This window comes from Cervus canadensis, chromosome 12 (assembly GCF_019320065.1).
Source record: "Cervus canadensis isolate Bull #8, Minnesota chromosome 12, ASM1932006v1, whole genome shotgun sequence".
NCBI classification, from domain to species: Eukaryota; Metazoa; Chordata; class Mammalia; order Artiodactyla; family Cervidae; genus Cervus; species Cervus canadensis.
The window spans coordinates 11,280,467-11,300,372 of NC_057397.1; the positions used below are offsets into that span (position 1 = coordinate 11,280,467).

At 41.2% G+C, this 19,906-nt stretch overlaps 1 protein-coding gene across 1 annotated transcript in view; it reads right to left on the reverse strand.

The window, feature by feature from the left end:
• Window positions 1–9,595, reverse strand: part of HAS2 (hyaluronan synthase 2) — a 29,914-nt gene extending 20,319 nt beyond the window's left edge. The window contains exon 1 of the mRNA XM_043483821.1: window positions 8,943–9,595. The gene's annotated coding sequence lies outside the window, so the exon portion shown is untranslated. The remainder of the gene's footprint in view (window positions 1–8,942) is intronic.
• Between the last annotated feature and the right edge of the window lie 10,311 nt (window positions 9,596–19,906).

The following is a 19,906-nucleotide window of genomic DNA, read 5'->3' on the forward strand; positions in this document are numbered from 1 at the left end:
GTGGGCTCTAGCCCACCAGGTTTCTCTATCCACAGAATTCTCCAGACAAGAATACTGGAGTGGGTTGCATTTCCATCTCCAGGTGATCTTCCTGACCCAAGGATCAAACCCAGGTCTCCTGCACTGCAGATGGATTCTTTACCATCTGAGCCACCTATATATGTATATATAATTATCTTCACTAATGTCCCCCAAGGACATAAAATATTGTTGGACTTACAGTCGGTATTCAGAAAATATTTGAATGATAGATGTAACTTTATTCATAAATATCACTGGCATCATTGTGATGTCAATGATTTTTAATTCATCATTTCTAAGCTCCAGGCATAGTCAAGTTTTGTTTTCTTGACTAGGGAACAATCCAACTTAATTTAAACAGTAAATATAAAATACTGTTAATCTCATGTTACAAATCACACATATATATGATGAGGCAGCCAAGACTGAATATTTAAGTAGCTTGCCCCAAATCACAAAACTTGCCCCAATTCACATAGTAGCATAAATGCCCGGTGATTAGACTAATTTCAGCAAATATTGGCTGAATAGATTTGAACTTTCATGAAAAATTAGGTGGTGATCTTTTGTTTCTACTTAATAAGCCTGTTGTATAAGGAAAGATTTAAAAAGAACTTGAAAACTGTTTTCCTGCTGTAATAGAAAAATGAGTATTGATCTGCACCCAGAAACAGATACAACAGCCAATTCCCAGAGATTTCTAGGCTCATGTATTTTCCCACATGGCTACAACCAAAGGAACCTGGAAAGATGTGGTGCCAAAGGGAATTGGCTGGTGGTTCCATTTAGGCAACAGCAGCGCTGTTCTTAATGTTAACAGTCAAAATCCTGTTTTACTCTAAGAAAGGCAAAGACAGAAGAAGGCCCTAGGCTCTCTGCCAGTCTGCACTGATTGCTTGAGTCTAAATGGATTTTTCACTTGTTTAAAATGTATTTATTGAATACCTACTCTGTGCTAAACCTATTTTTTGGATACAGGAATACACAGTTGATTGAGACACACAAGTACATACAGCCATGGGTGCGTGCTAAGTCACTTTAGCCGTGTCTCACTATTTGCGACCTCATGGACTGTAGCCCACCAGGCTCCTCTGTCCATGGGAATCTCCAGGCAATACGGGGGTAGGCTGCCATTTCCTCCTCCAAGGGATCTTCCCATCTCAGGGATAGAACCGGAGTCTCCTGCGGCTCCTGCGTTGCAGGTAGATTCTTTACCACTGAGCCACCAGGAGAGTCAATCTATAGCCACAGTGTGTACTTACTGTTTCTTAGAAAATCAAGGGGAGACAGTGTCATAGGTTCCACCCGTGGAGCAGATATAAGCCTTGCTGTTTGCTCATAGACCCCAAGCGGGACTCTATAGGTCCCTGGGCAGCACTAGGCACCATTCCTTCCCTTTGACTTTCCTCTATTAACCAGACAGCGAAGGGTGGATGAGAGAGAGCAAACCGTTCTCATTGCCCTAGTACAGTGGTGAGAACTAAGTCCCCACAGCTTCCATTATGGGAGCTTCCATTTTGGATCAGGGAGAAACTAAAGCGAATTCTGATGAGTCGAGTCAGCATCAGGGAAAGGCTGTGGACATTAGTCCAAGTGACACCTCTTCTGAGAGGTCCTAGCTTACCACTCCATCTAAGGTCATTCCCCCAGTAAATCAACTCTACTCCAACAAAAAAATTTAAAAAGTAAAAAATAAGAGGAAATACCAAAATTAATGAAAATGAAGTAACTCCTCCTCCCTGACATCTCTTCACTGCCTGTCACTATCTCCCTTGACCCTGCAGGATTTTCTGTTTTTTTAATTCATGTTTACTGGAGTATTGTTGCTTTACAATGCTGTATTGGCTTCTAATGTACAGCAAAGTGAGTCAGCTCCACATATACACATATCCCCTCTTTTAGGGATTTCCTTCCCGTTTAGGGCACCAGAGCACCGAGTGAAGTTTGCTGTGCTATACTGTAGCTTCTCATTAGTTATCCATTTTATATATACTATCAATAGTGCACATACGTCAATCCCACCCAGTCTCCCAATTCATCCCACCTAACCCCTGCTCCCGACTCTGCTTAATTTTCTATATTACACTAAGAACACTCCTGACTTTAGGGACTTGCGTATCTCAATCAACTGTATATGCCTACGCTATACAACAGGGTGGTTGTGGTTTAGTTGCTAAGTCGTGGCTGACTCTTTGAAATCCCATGGGCTGTAGCCCACCAAGCTCCCCCGTCCATGGGATTTCCCAGGCAAGAATACTGTAGTGGGATGCCATTTCCTTCTCTAGGGGATCTTTCCAACCCAGGGAGTGAACGCAGGTCTCCTGAATTACAGGCTGATTCTTTACTGTCTGAACTACCAGGGAAGCTCTTAGAAGCCCATAAAACAGGGTATGCCCTCAGTAAGTACATTTTAAGTAAGTTAATATTCATTTAGACTCAAGTAGTCGATGTAGCCTGACAGAGCACAGGGCCTTATCCTGTCTTTGCTGCAGAGGCAGTGAATATGCTGAGCCCTCAGGGTATCCTTCATCTAGCAGATTTTTCGCTCTTTTAAAACCAGTTATGTAATTTCTTGCCCGGCTATTTAAAGGTAGTGGTTGGGGGGTGGGAGGGGTTGAGTATCCAGCCAGCTCTAGAAGACCTTTGGATAAAAAAGTTAGAAAAGGCAAATGATCCTGAAGTTGTAAGTTGCAGTCTGAGCAAGCTGAGTTCGGGGGTCAAGTTTGGGGTATAAGGGATAATGAGGTCATCTATTTTCCATTTAAACTCTGAGTAGTTTTCCACTTAACCTCTATTGTAAGTGGTCTTAAAATAGTTATTGTCCATTAATCTACACACTGCTTTGTGTCTTGATGCTAATGGTTGTGAACAAGTATGTGTTTGTGTGTGAATGTGCACACCCATATATATTGGCCTCTGGAACCACACCGAGTTGGATTAGACTCCCAACTGTCTTTCAGTGGTTTCTTTTTTTTCATCCTACGCTAAGTCGCTTCAGTTGTGTCTCACTCTTTGCAGCCTATGGACTATAGCCTGCCAGGTTCCTCTGTGCATAGGAATTTGTGCATAGGTAAGAATATTGGAGTGGGTTGCCATTTGCTTCTCCAGGGCATCTTCCCAACACAGGGATCGAATCCACGTCTTACATCTCCTGCATTGGCAGGTGAGTTCTTTACCACCAGCACCAGCTGGGAAACCCTTCTTCATCTTTAAAATGGAGCTAATCATAATGACTTCACCTAATTATGAGATTAAAAGATGCATCTCATTTCAATACCTGAAAGGAAACTATCAACAGTTAGAGCTCAGTGATGTCAGCTGTCTGTGGGTTACTACCCCACTAGTAATCACCTACTCAGTCTGACTCTCTGTCCCTTTAAGTTGTTGTTTGTTAGTTAACAAGGGATAATTTTGACATAATGGAAAGGATAGCAGGACAGGGAAGAAATGGATTCAAGTCCAAGGTCCCTCTGCCTCATATTAGCTGTTCAACAAACCACTTGAGGGTTCTATGAATGAACCATGTGTCCTTAGACAATTGATACCTCTGAACTTAAAAATATTTAGTGGTACAGATAACTTTATTCGTTTTAATGATTTTAACCGACAGCTGCCCACAGCTGAGTGTCTAGAAGAAGAATGGATGTAGGTTGCACTGTAGATAGTCTCCTCAACATAGTCACCTGAACAAGGATGAATATAAAGTGTAAATCTCTTTTGGTCTCTACTTTCTGAGCCTCATTTCCTCATCTGCAAAATGGGAATGATAACTTTTTGCAGGATTATTGGTAAGGAATATGTATATTTATTAGAGTCAATGGAATATTAATGGTGTTAGTATCTTAACATAAAGGAACATAACTCAAGTTATAAAGTGACTTGCACTTTCCATTTCTACAAGATATTGAGTTGTTGCTCTCAATACAAAGGGTTAAAAGGCACATTTAGGACCAGCTTTACTGAGGGAAATAGACTGACCTCAGGGACTGACACATAGGATGCATCATTATAGTCCAAAATCTAATAAAGACCAGATCAATGTCCCTTCACTTACAGCTGATATTTAAACACACAGAAGCACAAAGGACAAGAGGAGATATTTTTTTAAATATGGTTATTGAATGCATGACTCAAGGTCACATCTAATAGCAGAAATGGTTTTAGAACATAGATTTTCCTTACTCTAATGTGTGGGAGGAGGAAGAAATAGATCAAGTCATATGCAGAATGATTAGAGTTAGAAATACTAACTTACGTAGGTGATACTAGCAAGGCATCTGGAAATGTATTTCTTTTTAACAAGACACATTCTACTTTTGGCCATTTGCCTGCAAATGGTGGATTAGAAAGGATGGTCAACAAAAGGCTAAAAAGCAGTGGTTCCCAAATATTGATGTATATCCAATTCCCAGGGAATCTGTAAAAATTACAGAAGTGTGGCTCCTGCAACATTCTGAGTTAACTGGCATGGGGTGCTACAAGGGTGTCAGGAGTTTCTAAATCTCCTTAAGTAACTATAATTGCAACAAAGTTTGGTAATCATTAGGTTAAAGTCTAAGAAAACTTTCATGACCTCATTTGGACAGATATACATCCCTCAGGTATATTGCCCCTGCTACTGTCCTCAGCTAGAAATCCTAAGAGACGTACCCAAATGACGCCTCCCAGGAGTCTTCACATTAGAGCACATGACCCACCCCTTCCTTCTCCCCTTCTGACCTCCTCTTCCTCTCTGGTTTTGAAGTTGACCTTTGTCTTTCCAGTACCACTGCACTTCTTCTAACAGAGACCCTGGAGCTAATTCTGCAGGGGTTTAGCAAAACACCTTTCAAAGACCTTGTCATCTGAGCTGTCTCTGGATCCAGAACTTTAGATTTCAGATTTCTCTTCTTTTGTACCATGTTGATCAACAGCTTCCTAAGATGCCCATTCTCCCAATTGTCTATTTGTTCCCAAACTTCACCATCCTAAACTTCATCCTAAAGTTCACTGTGGCAAAGGGGGGAAATTACAGAAAGACCTGACATGAAATCCTCACTGCATATGTGGCCTTATATACCAGTGTCAAATCCTTACATGAAATCTTTGCTGATCTCTCTCAATCAGATGTGATTTCTCCTCAGTCTGAACCTTCATAAAACTTTACTAGTCCAACTATAGCATAGTCCAACTCAAGGGTGTTATATTCAAGAAATCTTGGATTAAATTCCATTCACTCTCTTTAGTAACACTGAGATTTTGAGTGGGTTGCTTTACTTTTCTGAGGCAAAGTTTCTTTTCCATAAAATTTTCTTGTTAGGGGGCATGGCAGGGCACTAGATACAATTCATATCAAGTATCTACCTCAATGCCTGATACATATTAAACAGGTGATAAATAGTAGCTATTATTTTACTTCTTTATGGGCCAGACTGTATTTTGCCTTACACTATGGTTATTTAAAAACTTCTTTGACTATGCTTTTCCTATGATGCATCCCATTTAGGTGTGTACTACATCTTGTTCATTTTTTTTTTTTTTTTACATCTTGTTCATTTTTAAAATAAATTGCAGTACAGTTGTATGCTTTTAAGAGACATTCATATTTAAATATTTTACATTTAAATTGAAGAAAAATTTAAGAGTGTTAAGTTGTATTTATTTTGACTCTGACATGTTTCTAGGTTGTGAACATGGCAGTATATTATGAACTCCACATAGATCTAACATTCAAAATATTGAATTTAAGATATGTGAAGTGGGATAATACTTAGTCTATGCAGACTGCTGCTACAGAGGAAAGGACTAAAACCAAATTGGGGTGATGAAAATGGTTTTTCTGCAGGGAGCTGTCCCTCCATACAGTGTCATACAAGCTGCCACAGGTTCTGTCCTTACAGCCTGTTAGTGGAACACAGCCTGGATGAGCATGGGTAAAACAGAACCTGTAAAAGGACAGTGGGGCTTATGCTCTATTCTCCAATTACATTAACTTATAGCTCCCACATTATATAAAAGCCAAGAAGTTAATAATACACTACTTGGTCTTAAATTAAAAATACAACTGTGTAATCAAACTTTGCTAAACGGTCTCTCCCAGAGATCCATAAATAAGGCCTTTCCTCATAGAAAATAAATGAATCAGTGGAAGCTATGAAATTCAAGAAATATTTCTTAAAACAATCTCAGTTGGTAAGGAATCCATGTGTGAAAAAAATATTTGAAATTCAATATTGTGCGACTATTCTACAGACTTTACAGTAATGATTAGTTTTGATATGACTTACTTTTTCTAGTAAGTCTGTTACCCATTTGTTGCACAATTCTTGTTTTCCAAGAAGGTAGGTGACTAAACAACATCTTTGTTTGGAGGAGAGTGGCATTCAGTGGCATTGGTACGAGTCATTGATTTAAGACCTTGAATTCTTCTTATAGTTGCCATAGCTTTCTCTGAAAACAAAGGATCCAGTTCTAGGTACAGTACAAGTAACTCCAGTAATGTACATTTGTCACACTTATACAAGAAGTTTTTCTATTCACCCAGCTCAGGTATTATATAAAAAGAAAAGAGGAGAGATTATATCTTCATTATAATGCTATAATCCAGAAATGTCTTAGAATTTTGAATCATTAGTCCCAATATTGATTAATTCATTCACAACATAATATATATACTAAAATGTGTACTTTAAAGAGTCAAACTATTGAAAATTTAAAATAATAGCCAAAATATTTGGAAAACCTCCGTTGGACTATAGTAAGCATTTTAAAAACAGTATTTCAGTTGTCAGAATAATCTTATTTAATTTAGCCTTTGGAAAAATGAAGTGAAAACTAGTTTAATGAATGATTCAACCTGTGCACATTGGAATGAAAGGAAAAAGTTTAGAATTTAGGAGTTCTTTTCAAACCTATTCTATAACATTTTCAACTGTATCTACAAATAATTTGATGGGCATAACTATTTGTTCTACCCAATTCTACACAAACATACATTTTAACTTTTAACCTTTCATCACTGGCATGTTTGAATGTGTGCTGACCCTCAAAATATTTGTTAAAATGACCTTTAAAAAAGGTCATAATCCTTCTTAAACTTTCAAAGGTACATTATCATGTCTTCACTGAAAAGAGAAATCTGCCGGAAAGAACCTTGAAATCTACAATGAACATCGAAGTTGTTCTTATCTGTCGCCTCCGTTTCCCAGCGAAGCTCACCAACCAACTTCCTTGGCTTTGCTCTCAGACAAAGTTGAAAGTCTATATATACTCAGGCCTCCAGTTGGGAAAGCCCTCGGTGGCCAATCAGAGCTTCCCAATCTATTGCGTCACACCTCCCCCCTGGGTGTGACGTCAAAGGCAATCCCAGGCCAGCCACGTGGGTTGGGTAAGTGCAGCCTTTCTGCGCAGCAGTTCGGGAGACACCAGGCAGCAGTGGTCCCCAAGGGTGAGGAACCCGGCTGGGAGGAGCCGGCAGAGCTCCTACACCCTCCTCCTGGGAGCAGGGCTGCAGCAGCTCGCTGGGGCCAGAGGCGCGTGGGGTTGGTGTCTCCCAAGTACTTCGCGCGGCCCATTTGGGGGATGGAGGGAGTGGCCGCGGGAAGCTGGCACCTAAGCCTGTGTAATAGGACCCGGGTCTTGTAAACCCTCCTCTCCAGGCACCGCCTCTCAGCTCCCAGCCCCTCTTTCCAGACTTAATTATCCCTTCAGAGCCATTTCCCCTCGGCTGCGTATCCTGGGCCAGAGGAACAGCCTCTCGCCTCCCAGTCCTCGCCCTCACACAGACCCTCCTTTCAGACCCGCCCTCCTGTTCACAGGGACCCATTTTGTAGCCCTCGCTCACGCTGGGCGGGAACCAGCTTGACGAATTCCGCCCAAGGTGTTGATTAACCATCCCAACCTAGCCTCTGGCTCGCCTCCCATCTTCACCCCCGGCTCCCAGTGGCCCCCCACACCCCCACCCGGGGCTGGGGACGGCACCCCCAAAACCCCCACCCGACCGTGCCCCGCGCTGCAGCTGCGGAAAGAGGCGTTTGCGTGCCCGATGCCACGTCGGAATTGGCTCCCGGGACGATGCAGCTGCCTGCTAGCCCCACGCGGTCCCCATGCACGCCCTGCCTCCGGGGGCTCGGCGGCCGACAGAGGGATGCGCGCTCTCCTCCCGCTCGGGTCTCCAAGTGCCACTGCCTGGGTCGGGGACCCCTGGCCGTAGTGAGGCTTCCGGAGCCGGGCTGAGCCCAGATAGACCCATTCTGACACTTAAATGGAGTGCAGAGAGTGCAAAGAGGTGGGGTGGGGGTGGGGGTGGTGAGGCAGGGGAAAAAAGGGGAGTGGCCGAGTGAGGCCGGTAGCCGCACGGAGGTGGCGAAGGACCCTCCCTCCCTGGGGCCAGAGCTAGGACCCGCGATCGCTTTAACCCTTTGCATTCCAAGAAACAGGCTGCCTTCCCACTTAGAAGGAAAATGCGCTAGGCTGTTCAGGGCTTTTCTCCCCAGAGTGTGGGAAAAAAAAGAAGAGAGGTGATGAGAATGGAAGGGGGAAGGGGGCGGCTGTGGGGAATGCATTTTCCTTACACAGTGGAGATGCTTGTTTCCTAGCTCGGGAGCCCCTCGGCAGCTCCGGAAGATGTGGAATGGAAAAGTACATCCCGGGAAGTGCAGCTTTTCCCAGGCAAAGAGGTTACCTGTGTTCCCATAAAGGCAATAGATTTCTGGCGAGCGCCGCAGAGATGGGACAAGACCCGGGGTAGGTTGCTAAGCCTGCCAGGGATCCGAAATATCCCCTGATTTGCAGCCTGTTGGAAATGTTCAGACCTCAAACTTCGACCTGTCGAACACTGACTTAAAATTGGGTTTAACTCTTAACGTGGGGGTAATGACTTCCCCCTCCCTGGCCTATTCGAGGACCCTCACCGTTCACCGAATCGCGCCAGTGTAACGTACCTTGTTCAGCTCTTGGTCATAAAGTTGTCCTCAGACTGTCTGTGTGGTCCTGAAGGGTCGGTGGCGGGCAGTTTCCAAAATTGAGGTAATAGGAGATCAGATGAATTTGAGACGACCGGCCAAGAAAAATAAAAAATTTAAAAACAACATTTAAAAAGGATGGGGGAGTCTCAAATGTTTAGGTCTCCCCCGCTTAAAATAAAATCACTAGTATTTTTTAATATTTCCGTTGCACTTCAATCTTCTAACTCTAAAAATGTTATCTGTGCTTTGAAAATAAATTAACTTTATTTTATTTTATGCTCTAGTTCCTTTCCCCTAATATCGGAAATTCTCTGCTCTTTTTGTATTAAAGAAAAAAAAAAAAAAAGCCTGGTGAAAACTCAGCAGAACCCAGGAAGCGTAGAATCAGGAGAATGTCTTTGGCTGGGGCTGGTTCAAGTCCCTGGTTCAATGGGCTGCTGGAAGCCAGGACTGGGTAATTCTTTCCAGACGTCTTGACTTCTCCTTCCTCGCGGTTGTTGCCTTTCTGCCTCCTCCAACTTAAGGGGGTCTTAACTGGAGAGCTGGTGGGTGTTTTAATAGGGCGGAGGAGGGAATAGGGGTGAGGGGAGTGGAGAAGGGAGGTGCGGACTGGGAAACCGGAGGGGAGGGAACTGGGAGCGCGGGCGGGCGGGCGGGAGGCGGGGAGGGGGAGAGGGCGAGAGAAATTGGCCATTCAAAGCTCTCTCTGAGCTAGAGGCCGGTTCTAAACTCCAATGAATTCAATTAACTTGATTGCAAACGTGTGCAGAGCAAAGCTGCGCACACAGGCGGCCCACCACCTGAGTCCCTCCTTCCCTCCAGCGGAGGAGCCGGGAGGCCAGGCTGCGTAGACATCCCTGACTCTTCCGACTTACAGGGATCCCCACTTCGCGATGCACTGCCAGTTCTGTTTAAGTAATTTGCTTTAAGACCAAACGGTGCCCTTAGGCTAAGTAACGGCCCTGGGAAGGGAGAGCTGGGGGCAGGGGGGGGGAGGGGGGTGTGTACACCTGGAGCCTCCGAAAGCCGGCTGAAACTCTTTAAAAAATCAGTGACTGGTCTCCCACTGGTTAACCCTTTCTTCCCTCCAACTCAAAAGTTTCTGAGCTGATGTCAAGTGTCAAAACTCTCCTTTACATAGAAGTTTCGCCTTGGGTAGGCGAAAGAGTAGAAAAATAATTGTGTTTATTCCTTAACCTGATCCCCTAACATTAAAATATGCCAGCAGTGAGCATTATAAATAAAATATAACAAAATAAAAATCATCCTCTAGAGAACTCCAGAATAGCGCTCTAAAAAAAAAAAAAAAAGGCCGTGTCTAAGAAGCTGCGTAAGTGTCTAAGTGACTTTTGCTTCTTGGGACTTTTAAGAAGATAACAAGTCAAAATACTTATTTTTGCTTCGTGATAACCTATTCGCATCTTTCTTCCAAGGACCCAAGGCAGGGGGTTAATTTTCTCCTTTCCTTTTCCTCCTTTCTTTATTTCTTTGGTCCTCGCCAAAAGCCTCCTGATGACTTCAAATGGACAGTAGGTGGCACTGTTTAGGAAAAAATGAAAGTGAGCTTACAATTTAACTCTTTCGGTTTGGGGAGATTTCGCCGAAGTTATTAAAGAATAAAAGAGATTTCTTTTTTTCTTCCAACGTTCATCTGAGGTGTGGACTTACTTCGAACTCGACTAGGCCTTGAAAACTAGGTTCTTGCTCCATATCACGTATCTTGTACATTAATGAGCAAGTCAAATCAGAAAAGTCAGTAACCTGGGAGCGATGCTTTTTCAACACGTCCCGCAGGATGTGGTGGTGGTGGGGTGGGGGGTCGGGGGAGAATGCTGTGATTAGAGGTCAAGAATTTTACTGCCAGACCTGGTGTCAGCCAACCCAGTCCCCAGGGGCCGACTTGCAAAGTACTACGCATTTCCGCCCACCCCCCACACACAGCGGTCACACCTCTGGGAAGTATCTCCTCGGCCTGATGACTCTATAACGCTCCGGGGAAACCCACTTTTGAATTTTCTCCTGCAAACTTTGCAGCCTTCTGCCTTAGGTGGTCAACTCCTGAGAAACTGTCATAAATTTCAGAGCCCAGTTTCATCTCACTGAATAAGAATTAGTGATTTGTAGTTGTATGGTTGTTTTTAAATGCTGAGTTATAATTGAAAATATATTATCTAACGTAAGTATTCTTACACATAATGTGAATTAAACGGACTTAGGAGTAGGGTGGAAATTGTGGGATGTCAAATACCTAGCTGCGGAACCCCACAGGAACACAACCTCAGCTCTAAATTTCCATGAATATTATATGTAACACGGTGTTGTTGATTATTCCTTGGTAGCATTTAGCTTTTTCTGTGCTAAGAGTTCGAGCAATGAGATTAGTAAAATTGAGTTTCTTAAACAAAAATACACTTGCTATTTGTCCCCTTCTACTTGTAATTTATGATTCATAAAGCAAAAGTAAAATGTCTCCTAACACTGCTGCTGCTGCTGCTAAGTCACGTCAGTCATGTCCTACTCTGTGTGACCCCACAGACGGCAGCCCACCAGGCTCCCCCGTCCCTGGGATTCTCCAGGTAAGAATACTGGAGTGGGTTGCCATTTCCTCTTCCAATGCATGAAAGTGAAAAATGAAAGTGAAGTCGCTCAGTCGCTTTGGAGTTTAGAAAGTGAAGTCGCTTAGCGACCCCATGGACTGCAGCCTATCGGGCTCCTCTGTCCATGGGATTTTCCAGGCAAGAGCACTGGAGTGCGGTGCCATCGCCTTCTCCTGTCTCCTAACACTAGATGAATATAAAAATATTACACATCCATGCATTTCTATCAGTCTCCCCCGAGCCTAACAACACTCCCCAAAAAAGCGGAGGGAAAAGGATAGCACAATTTAAAGTCAGAGGAGAAAGCTTCTTGAAGGCAGAATATTGTTAACTGCCAGATTTTCTTAGCGGATTCAGAATAAGAAAGACCTCACAAATCCCACTTTTGATGCAAGATTGCATGATATAGGATCCATTTGTATAATCCTGGAATCATATTTCACCTCTTTAGACCTTTATTACCTAGCTGATCAGTGGAGAAAATACCTACATTACAGAGTTGTTATGAAGATAGAATGTATTACATTAAATTGGTTTGGCCAAAAGGTTTGTTCAGATTTTTCTGCACGATGTTAGGGAAAAACTCAAACATTTTGGCCAACCCAATGTTAGGAGATTAATGTGTTACCTTTCGTTTAGATAGAGCTTCCGAATGTAACCCAATGATCCTTAATATAACCAATCTGGATATTAAAAAAAACAAAACAAAAAACTTTAGTACCCTTCTCCTTGCTTTCTATTCTTTATAAGCATTTCTATTCTTGATAGGCATTAACTGAAGTTTTATCCTATGCTCACTTATTGGACCTACTTCAGCTTTCTTCTGTCCCATCACTGACTCATAGATTAAAGATTAAATTCCTCTGGGTGCCCCTAGATATACCCCAAACCTTCACATTTAACTGAAATTCCTTTCTGAGTCCTAGGCCTGAATTACAGCTGCTACTGCTGCTGTTGCTAAGTTGCTTCCGTCGTGTCCGACTCTGTCTGACCCCATAGACCGTAGCCCACCAGGCTCCCCCATCCCTGGGATTCTCCAGGCAAGAACACTGGAGTAGGTTGCCATTTCCTTCTCCAGAATTACAGCTACTAGCCATCTAATACTGATTCATAAGCAACAAATTAAAAGACATGAAGTCCAGTTCATAAACAAGCTATTGTTGTTGTTAAGTCGCTCAGACATGTCCAACTGTTTGCCACCCCAAAGACTGAAGTATGCCAGGATTCCCTGTCCTTCAGTATCTCCCAGTGTTTGCTCAAGCCCATGTCCAGTGAGTGGGTGAAGCTATCCATCCATCCATCCTGGCCAACTGAATAACATTTGATAATTAATTTAAAATTTAGCATTCTATCTTAAACGTAAGCTGTTTGGATCAGAGAGTGACAGATATTTTCAGGTTTTGATAATCTAAGACCAACTTCATACAACCTATATCTATTACATTTTCAACTATACAAGATAATGTAGCAAAAAACTTCAGAAGCAGATTTACTGGAGTCAGTATGAGTTGTTACTGATCTCCTCCCTCTCACAACACAAAGCAAGTGTTTATATGTCTGAGAGACAAAGTTTTCAAACCAAGGATTTTTTTTTTTTTTTTTTAACTCTACCATGAAGTGAAGTGAAACTCCACCATGGAGAGAAATCTGTATGCAGGTCAAGCAGCAACAGTTAGAACTGGACATGGAACAACATACTGGTTCCAAATCAGGAAAGAAGTAGGTCAAGGTTGTATGTTGTCACCCTGCTTATTTAATTTATATGCAGAATACATCATGTGAAATGCCAGGCTGAATGAAGCACAAGCTGGAATCAAGATTGCTGGGAGAAATATCAATAACCTCAGATGCAGAAAGCAAAGAAGAACTAAAAACCCTCTTGATGAAAGTGAAAGAGGAGAGTGAAAAAGTTGGCTTAAACCTCAACATTCAGAAAACTAAGATCATGGCATCTGGTCCCATCACCTCATGGGAAATAGACGGGAAAACAATGGAAACAATGAGAGACTTTATATTCTTGGGCTCCAAATCACTGCAGATGGTGACTGCAGCCATGAAATCAAGATGCTTGTTGCTCGGAAGGAAAGTTATGACCAACCTAGACAGCATACGAAAAAACAGAGACATTACTTTGCCAACAAAGGTCCCTCTAGTCAAAGCTATGGTTTTTCCAGTAGTCATGTATGGATGTGAGAATTAGACTGTAAAGAAACCTGAGCCCTGAAGAATTGATGTATTTAAACTGTGGTGTTGGAGGAGGCTCTTGAGAGTCCCTTGGACTGTAAAGAAATCTAGCCAGTCAAACCTAAAGGGAATCACTCCTGTTTGTTCACTGGGAGAACTGATGCTGAAGCTGAAACTCCAATACTTTGGCCACTTGATTCGAAGAACTGACTCATTGGAAAAGACCCTGATGCTGGGAAAGATTGAAGGCCGGAGGAGAAGGGAATGACAGAGGATGAGATGGTTGGATGGCATCACCGACTCAATGGACAGGAGTTTGAGTAAGCTCTGGGAGTTGGTGATGGACAGGGAAGCCTGGTGTGCTGCAGTCCATGGGGTCACAAAGAGTTAGACACGACTGAGTGACTAAACTGACTGACCATGAAGTGGCTTGCAGGATCTTAGTTCCTCAACCAGGGATTAAACCCACACCCTTGGCAGTGAAAGCACAGAGTCCTAATCAGGAGACCACCAGGGAATTCCCCAAATAAAAGGATTGACTACCTTTATAATTCTCTGCATAAGAGAGTCTCAAACATTTTGGGGTAAAGGATCTCTGTATACCCTTAAAATTATTGAGGTCTTCAATAAGCATGTCTATTTGGGTTATAGGAATCAATATTTAGCATGTTAGGAATAAAACCTGACACAACATTGTAGATCAACTATACTTGAATAAAATAAATTTTAAAAAGAAAAGCTGACTGAAAGAGTTTAAAACATATTTATTAATTCATTTAAAGTACTACACACAATGACTAGTCAACTTAATAGCATATTTTTTGTGAAATGTGGTATTGTATTCCATGTTTTCACTTCTCTACTATCTGGTTTAATGAAAAAAAAAAGTATTCCCATATCTCCTTCATCATTCAATTGTTACTTGGATTAACGATTGACATTTTAAAACTCTGGCTTCAAACAGATGTGTAATTGGGAAATGGAATATTTTAATAGCTTTTTTTAGAAGCTTTTTTATTTTTAGCTTTTTTTGTTGTTGTTGTTCTTTGATGCTAAGTCAAAACTTCAACAAAGAGTAATTTTTTAAAGGTAAATTGCAAGGATTGCCCTGGTGGTCCTATGGTTAAGAAAGTGTGCCAGTCACTCAGTTATGTCTGATTCTTTGTGATGCTATGGACTGTAGCCCATCAGGCTCCTCTGTCCTTGGGATTTCCCAGGGAAGAATATGGAGTGGGTTGTCATTCCCTTCTCCAGGGGATCTTCTTAACCCAGGGGTCAAACCCAGGTCTTCTGTATTGCAGGCAGATTCTTCACCCACTGAGCCACCAGGGAATCCCGACCACTTTCCAATGCAGGGGACACACTAGATCCCACATGCCACAGGGCAATTACGTTGAAACTTGAGAGCCTGCAAATGGCAACTGTTTAGTCTTCAAGGGCTAGAGCTCATGCTGCATAACAAGAAAAGCCCCCATGCGGCAACTAGAGAAAGTTTGAGCCTCAACAAAGACCTAGAGGGGCCAAAAAAATGTTTTAAATAAAAAAGTAAAGGTAAATGGCAATGTAGAATCTGAAACAACAGGAATGAACTTTGTGTACTCTGTCAAATTAAAATCTGCTGGTTTATCTTACACTGTAAATGCATCTTTTACAACTGTTAATGAATTTGTGATATCATGTATTAGTCATTTATAAAATATCAGCTCACTAAATTATATAAATTTCCCAAATGTTGGTATATTTCGTTATTGCATATTTTAAAAATCATAACCATTGAAGCACCACCAACCTTCTCTAAAAAGTCTTCCACTATTGGGAAGCTATCATGGTCATGGTGGCAAATAAAGTTTACTGAAATTCTAATATTCTTTTGAAAGCTCATATATTTTTGCTAGCATCAAATAATGTCAATCATTTTCATCACAGTGGCAAGTTCACTTATTTTTCAAAAAAATAAAATATCTTTCAAAACACCCAAGTCTGAATAATAGTTTGCCTGTGAATTATTCTTTCAGGTGAAAATGGTATACCAGGATAAAAGTGGTCCCCTCAGCCCACAGCAGAATCACAGCTTTTTCACCAGACAAACATGGTAGCTTGGTATTTCTTCACGTAGAATGTTAAAAAGACATACTCTCAAAGATTGACACTTAATAAAATGAATAATTTTTTTTTCACTGTTTTATCAAGAACTTTCTTAAAGATTTTTTTTTTTGTATGGATGTGGACCATTTTTAAAGTCTTTATTGAATTTGCTGCAGTTTTGCTTCTGTACTATGTTTTGGTTTTTTGGCCACAAGGCATGAGAGATCTTAGCTCCCCAACCAGGGAGCACGTCCTGCATTGAAAGGTGAAGTACCAACCACTGGATCACCAGGGAAGTCCCTCAAGAACTTTCTTAAATTTGTTTTTTTTTTTTTTTCCCCTGTATAGGGGAAAAGAATACAAAAACTGGTAGGACTGAGAGTACAGTTTAATGCCACTGCCCCGATTCATGCTAAGGTATAAGCAGCTTTATTCACCATTATTTTTGCACCATCAGTGTAAGTGTCAATGTAGTGAAAGATGCAGATAATTTCTTAGTCTTGTTTTAAAAATAGTGTTGATCTTGCTGGTCCTCTGAAAGGGTCTTGGGGTACCCAAGCATCTACAGATTACACTTTGGAAAATGCCAGTTTACATTAAGCATAGCAAATGTAGCGGTATATAAATCTGTGTGTTTCACTTTAAGAATATAGATAAACTTTCACATTGAGAAGAGATCTACCAGTGGGAATATTAGGGGAAGCACATTGACTGAAACCGGCCCATCCTGGCCAGGCACCATAGTAACCATTTGCGTGAGCTGTTTTATGACAGGAGGTCCTGGTAAGGAACACGGAACTAATAAACCACCACCAACTGGAAGAGTTTGGGAAAGATCAAAAGGAGACACCACATGTCCGACCGCCTCCCAGAATCCTTGCTGGCATCCATCTTGGCACCACCAGGAAGGACTCTGAGTCAGGATGACCAGCTAAAGACAAACCGGAAACTAGTCCCATCACCATAAAACGTAAGACTGGGAGAGCAGTTCTCCTGGGTTTCCTTGCTCTACTGCTCACCGCCCAGGCGCCCTTTCCAATAAAATCTCTTGCTTTGTCAGCACATGTATCTCCTTGGGCAATTCATTTCTGAGTGTTAGACAAGAGCCCACTTTCAGGCCCTGGAAAGGGTCCTCTTTCCTGCAACAGGAAGAGAAATATTAATAGTAATTCTGTCATATGAAGTATGCCTATAGGAAACAACAATGCCCAGAATGATATTTCAGAGAACAGAAAGGATTCAGAGAACCTAACAGACATGGAAAGCTTTCACAATGCTGGCATATACATGTGAGACTTAGCATATTCTCTATGAGCCAAAGGGAATTAAAACAATATGTCTCAGCCTCATAAAAGGTAGTATTTGTAAGATTCTGTATTGTGCAAAGACAGAAAAAGATTGTTCAGGAATTTAGTGAAAGTGTTAGTCACTCAGTCTGTCCTGTGACCCCATGGACTGTTGTCCAATGGGCTCCTCTGTCCATGGAATTCTCCAGGCAAGAATACTGGAGTGGGTAGCCATTCCCTTCTCCAGGGGATCTTTCCAACCCAGGGATCGAACTTTACCATCTGAACCACCTGGGAAGCCCATCAGGAATTTAGTTTTCTATTAATAGTTCCCAGTTCAGATAATGTGAAGAGGTTTCCAGTAGTTCATCGAAATTGGACTGCATATTTTTAATGTTAATTCCAAGGCTGAACTCTTGAGGCTCCAGGATTAATTCAGATGAAATTTTGAAGGTAAGACTAGGTTTTTCACTTGTGGGTAGAGGGAGATATTGAAGCATCTATCAGATATCCAGGAAATCAGAATGAACAGACTAATTCACTAATATATAGAAGAGGATACTTTAAATCTCATCGTAGTTTTTGAAGATCTTACTGTATCAGGCAGAATAATAATTTTTCAGTTGTTGATAATTTAAAATTAGATTTTGAGTATTATTAAAGCTGTGCACTAAAGATTACCCAAAAGAAAGAAAAAGAACAAAACTCCCTTTCTTCATCAGATACTCTCTTTATAATCTTCTTTCAATATCCCTTTCCATGGATAGGGAAACTAGCTTTAAAATGTTATGTGGCTTAGTCTAAAAGATTACTCAAAAGTACCTAAGATGAATGACTGTGATTTGATTGGCATCACAATATCCAAATACAACCATCTGAATGAATTATTGAAAAAGAAAAAAAAGAGAAAACCTTATATTTTAAAACCTTATCATAAAGCAGCAAATATGTGAGAGCTTTGCTTTCCTGTTATTGGACTCTTTAAATTTTAAGAATTATCCCCTGGCTCATATGGGATTCAGATTAGAGGGGGACAGAGTTGTTTCATGTAACCTAAATGACATTTTTTATTATGTGATTTTCTGACCCAGATTACAGAAAAGGACAGAACTGTTTATTCTCAGTTTAAATACCAATAGCTCCATCAGTAAGGGTTTATATTTTACATGACAAAACAATAAAAGCAGAAAGAGCTAGTTGAGGGGAAGTCTAAATTTAACTGTCCTTTGATATTTTAATAGTCTTAATTGTAATGACTAAGGAGATTTTGAAATGGTAGTGCTCACAAGCAATTGCTAATAGTTGTAATTGTGAAAATATAGCTACATTGTTTAACTTATCTTCTTTGAATATTGGTTGGCATTTCACCTTTTTCCTGAAAAGCTTAATAAGATTTCCAGCTTTAAAAAAATCTTAAAGATATACTCAATTTCTGGAAACTAATGTATTTCTTACTAAAGGGGGGGGGTAGTTAAAAGTCTTCTAGGTAGAGGAAATTTCTTTTTGTATATATAATTAAGGGGAAAAAATGACTCTGTTCTCAGAAAAGTGAATATGTGCTCAAAAATGTCCATACAATTTCAAGGGATTCACCGATTGCTTTCCCCCAAATCTGTTCAAGGGCAAATTAAAAATTTCCTTGTTCAACAGGAGTGTTGTTAGGTCTTTGTAAATACTATAATACCCTAAACCTTTAATTCTTTAGCAACTATATCATATACTTAAAAGTTTTTTGAAAGAACAAAGAGGTAAAAAACTAAACAAGCCTTTTATTTTCTCTAGTGATTCACAGTAATTTTTTTTCATGCATCAATTTAGGGAATGTAAAATCTCAAATTAAGGAAATCAGGCATTTGGGAGAAAGTCATCCAAGGGGAATAGGAAACTGGAAATAGAAGATTTTTAAAGAATACATTATTTGCCTTTCCTTGGGAATTGAAATCTGATTCTATACTTTTATACTTTTAGGAGAAAAAGAGCAACAATAACAAAAGTCCGCATTCTAATTCAAACTTTCAAGGTAAGAAGACTGCCTTCTAAGGCAAGTAGCTGAAATTATTAGAAGAAAAACGCTGAAACAATTCAGTAAAGTGAGACTTCCTACCTTTGTCCAAGCGAGGTGTAAGCTCCAAAACCCAATTAGCAGAATTATCATTCCCAAGGTACCTGCAGGCTGGTGCTGCACTCTCTGTCCTACAAAATGCCATTAAGAAATGTGACAGCTTGCCTTGCCTTAGTCACATCCTGCCTACCTTAGACTTCAGTATAACTTGAAGATGAAAGCAGGCCATTGTCATGCTAGTCAAAGGAGTTACATTCTTCTGGCTTGTAGGAATGATCTCTCCCATAGCACTGTTTTCCAGTATTTTAAAAGTCCAAAGTTCAACCCAGATCAATGTGGATCTGAGAACTTAGCATGGAGGGGTGCCATCTATTTAACTATGCTTAAGCTAAGAAACTAGAACGTATTTTGATTTGTCTCTTGCAGACAGCACCTGTTATTTGTTCACACTGAATTTGTCAGGCTTCTAATGAAGCAATTAGGGAAGTTGCCTCATTGTTTATTTTGAAAAGCCAGGTGGTTCCAAGAATCAGAGGTGACAAGTAACTTAGACTTCTCAAAGTATGGACTGAGGGCAGCCTCCATTGCGGTAACCTGGTTGCTTTTAAAAATACAGACATGTCCGTGTCCAAACTCCAGACCCAGTTCACCAGAGTTTACAGTGGTGAGTCCTGAGAACCAGGGCTCCCCAGGTGGCAGAGTGGTAAGGAACCCACCTGCTAATGC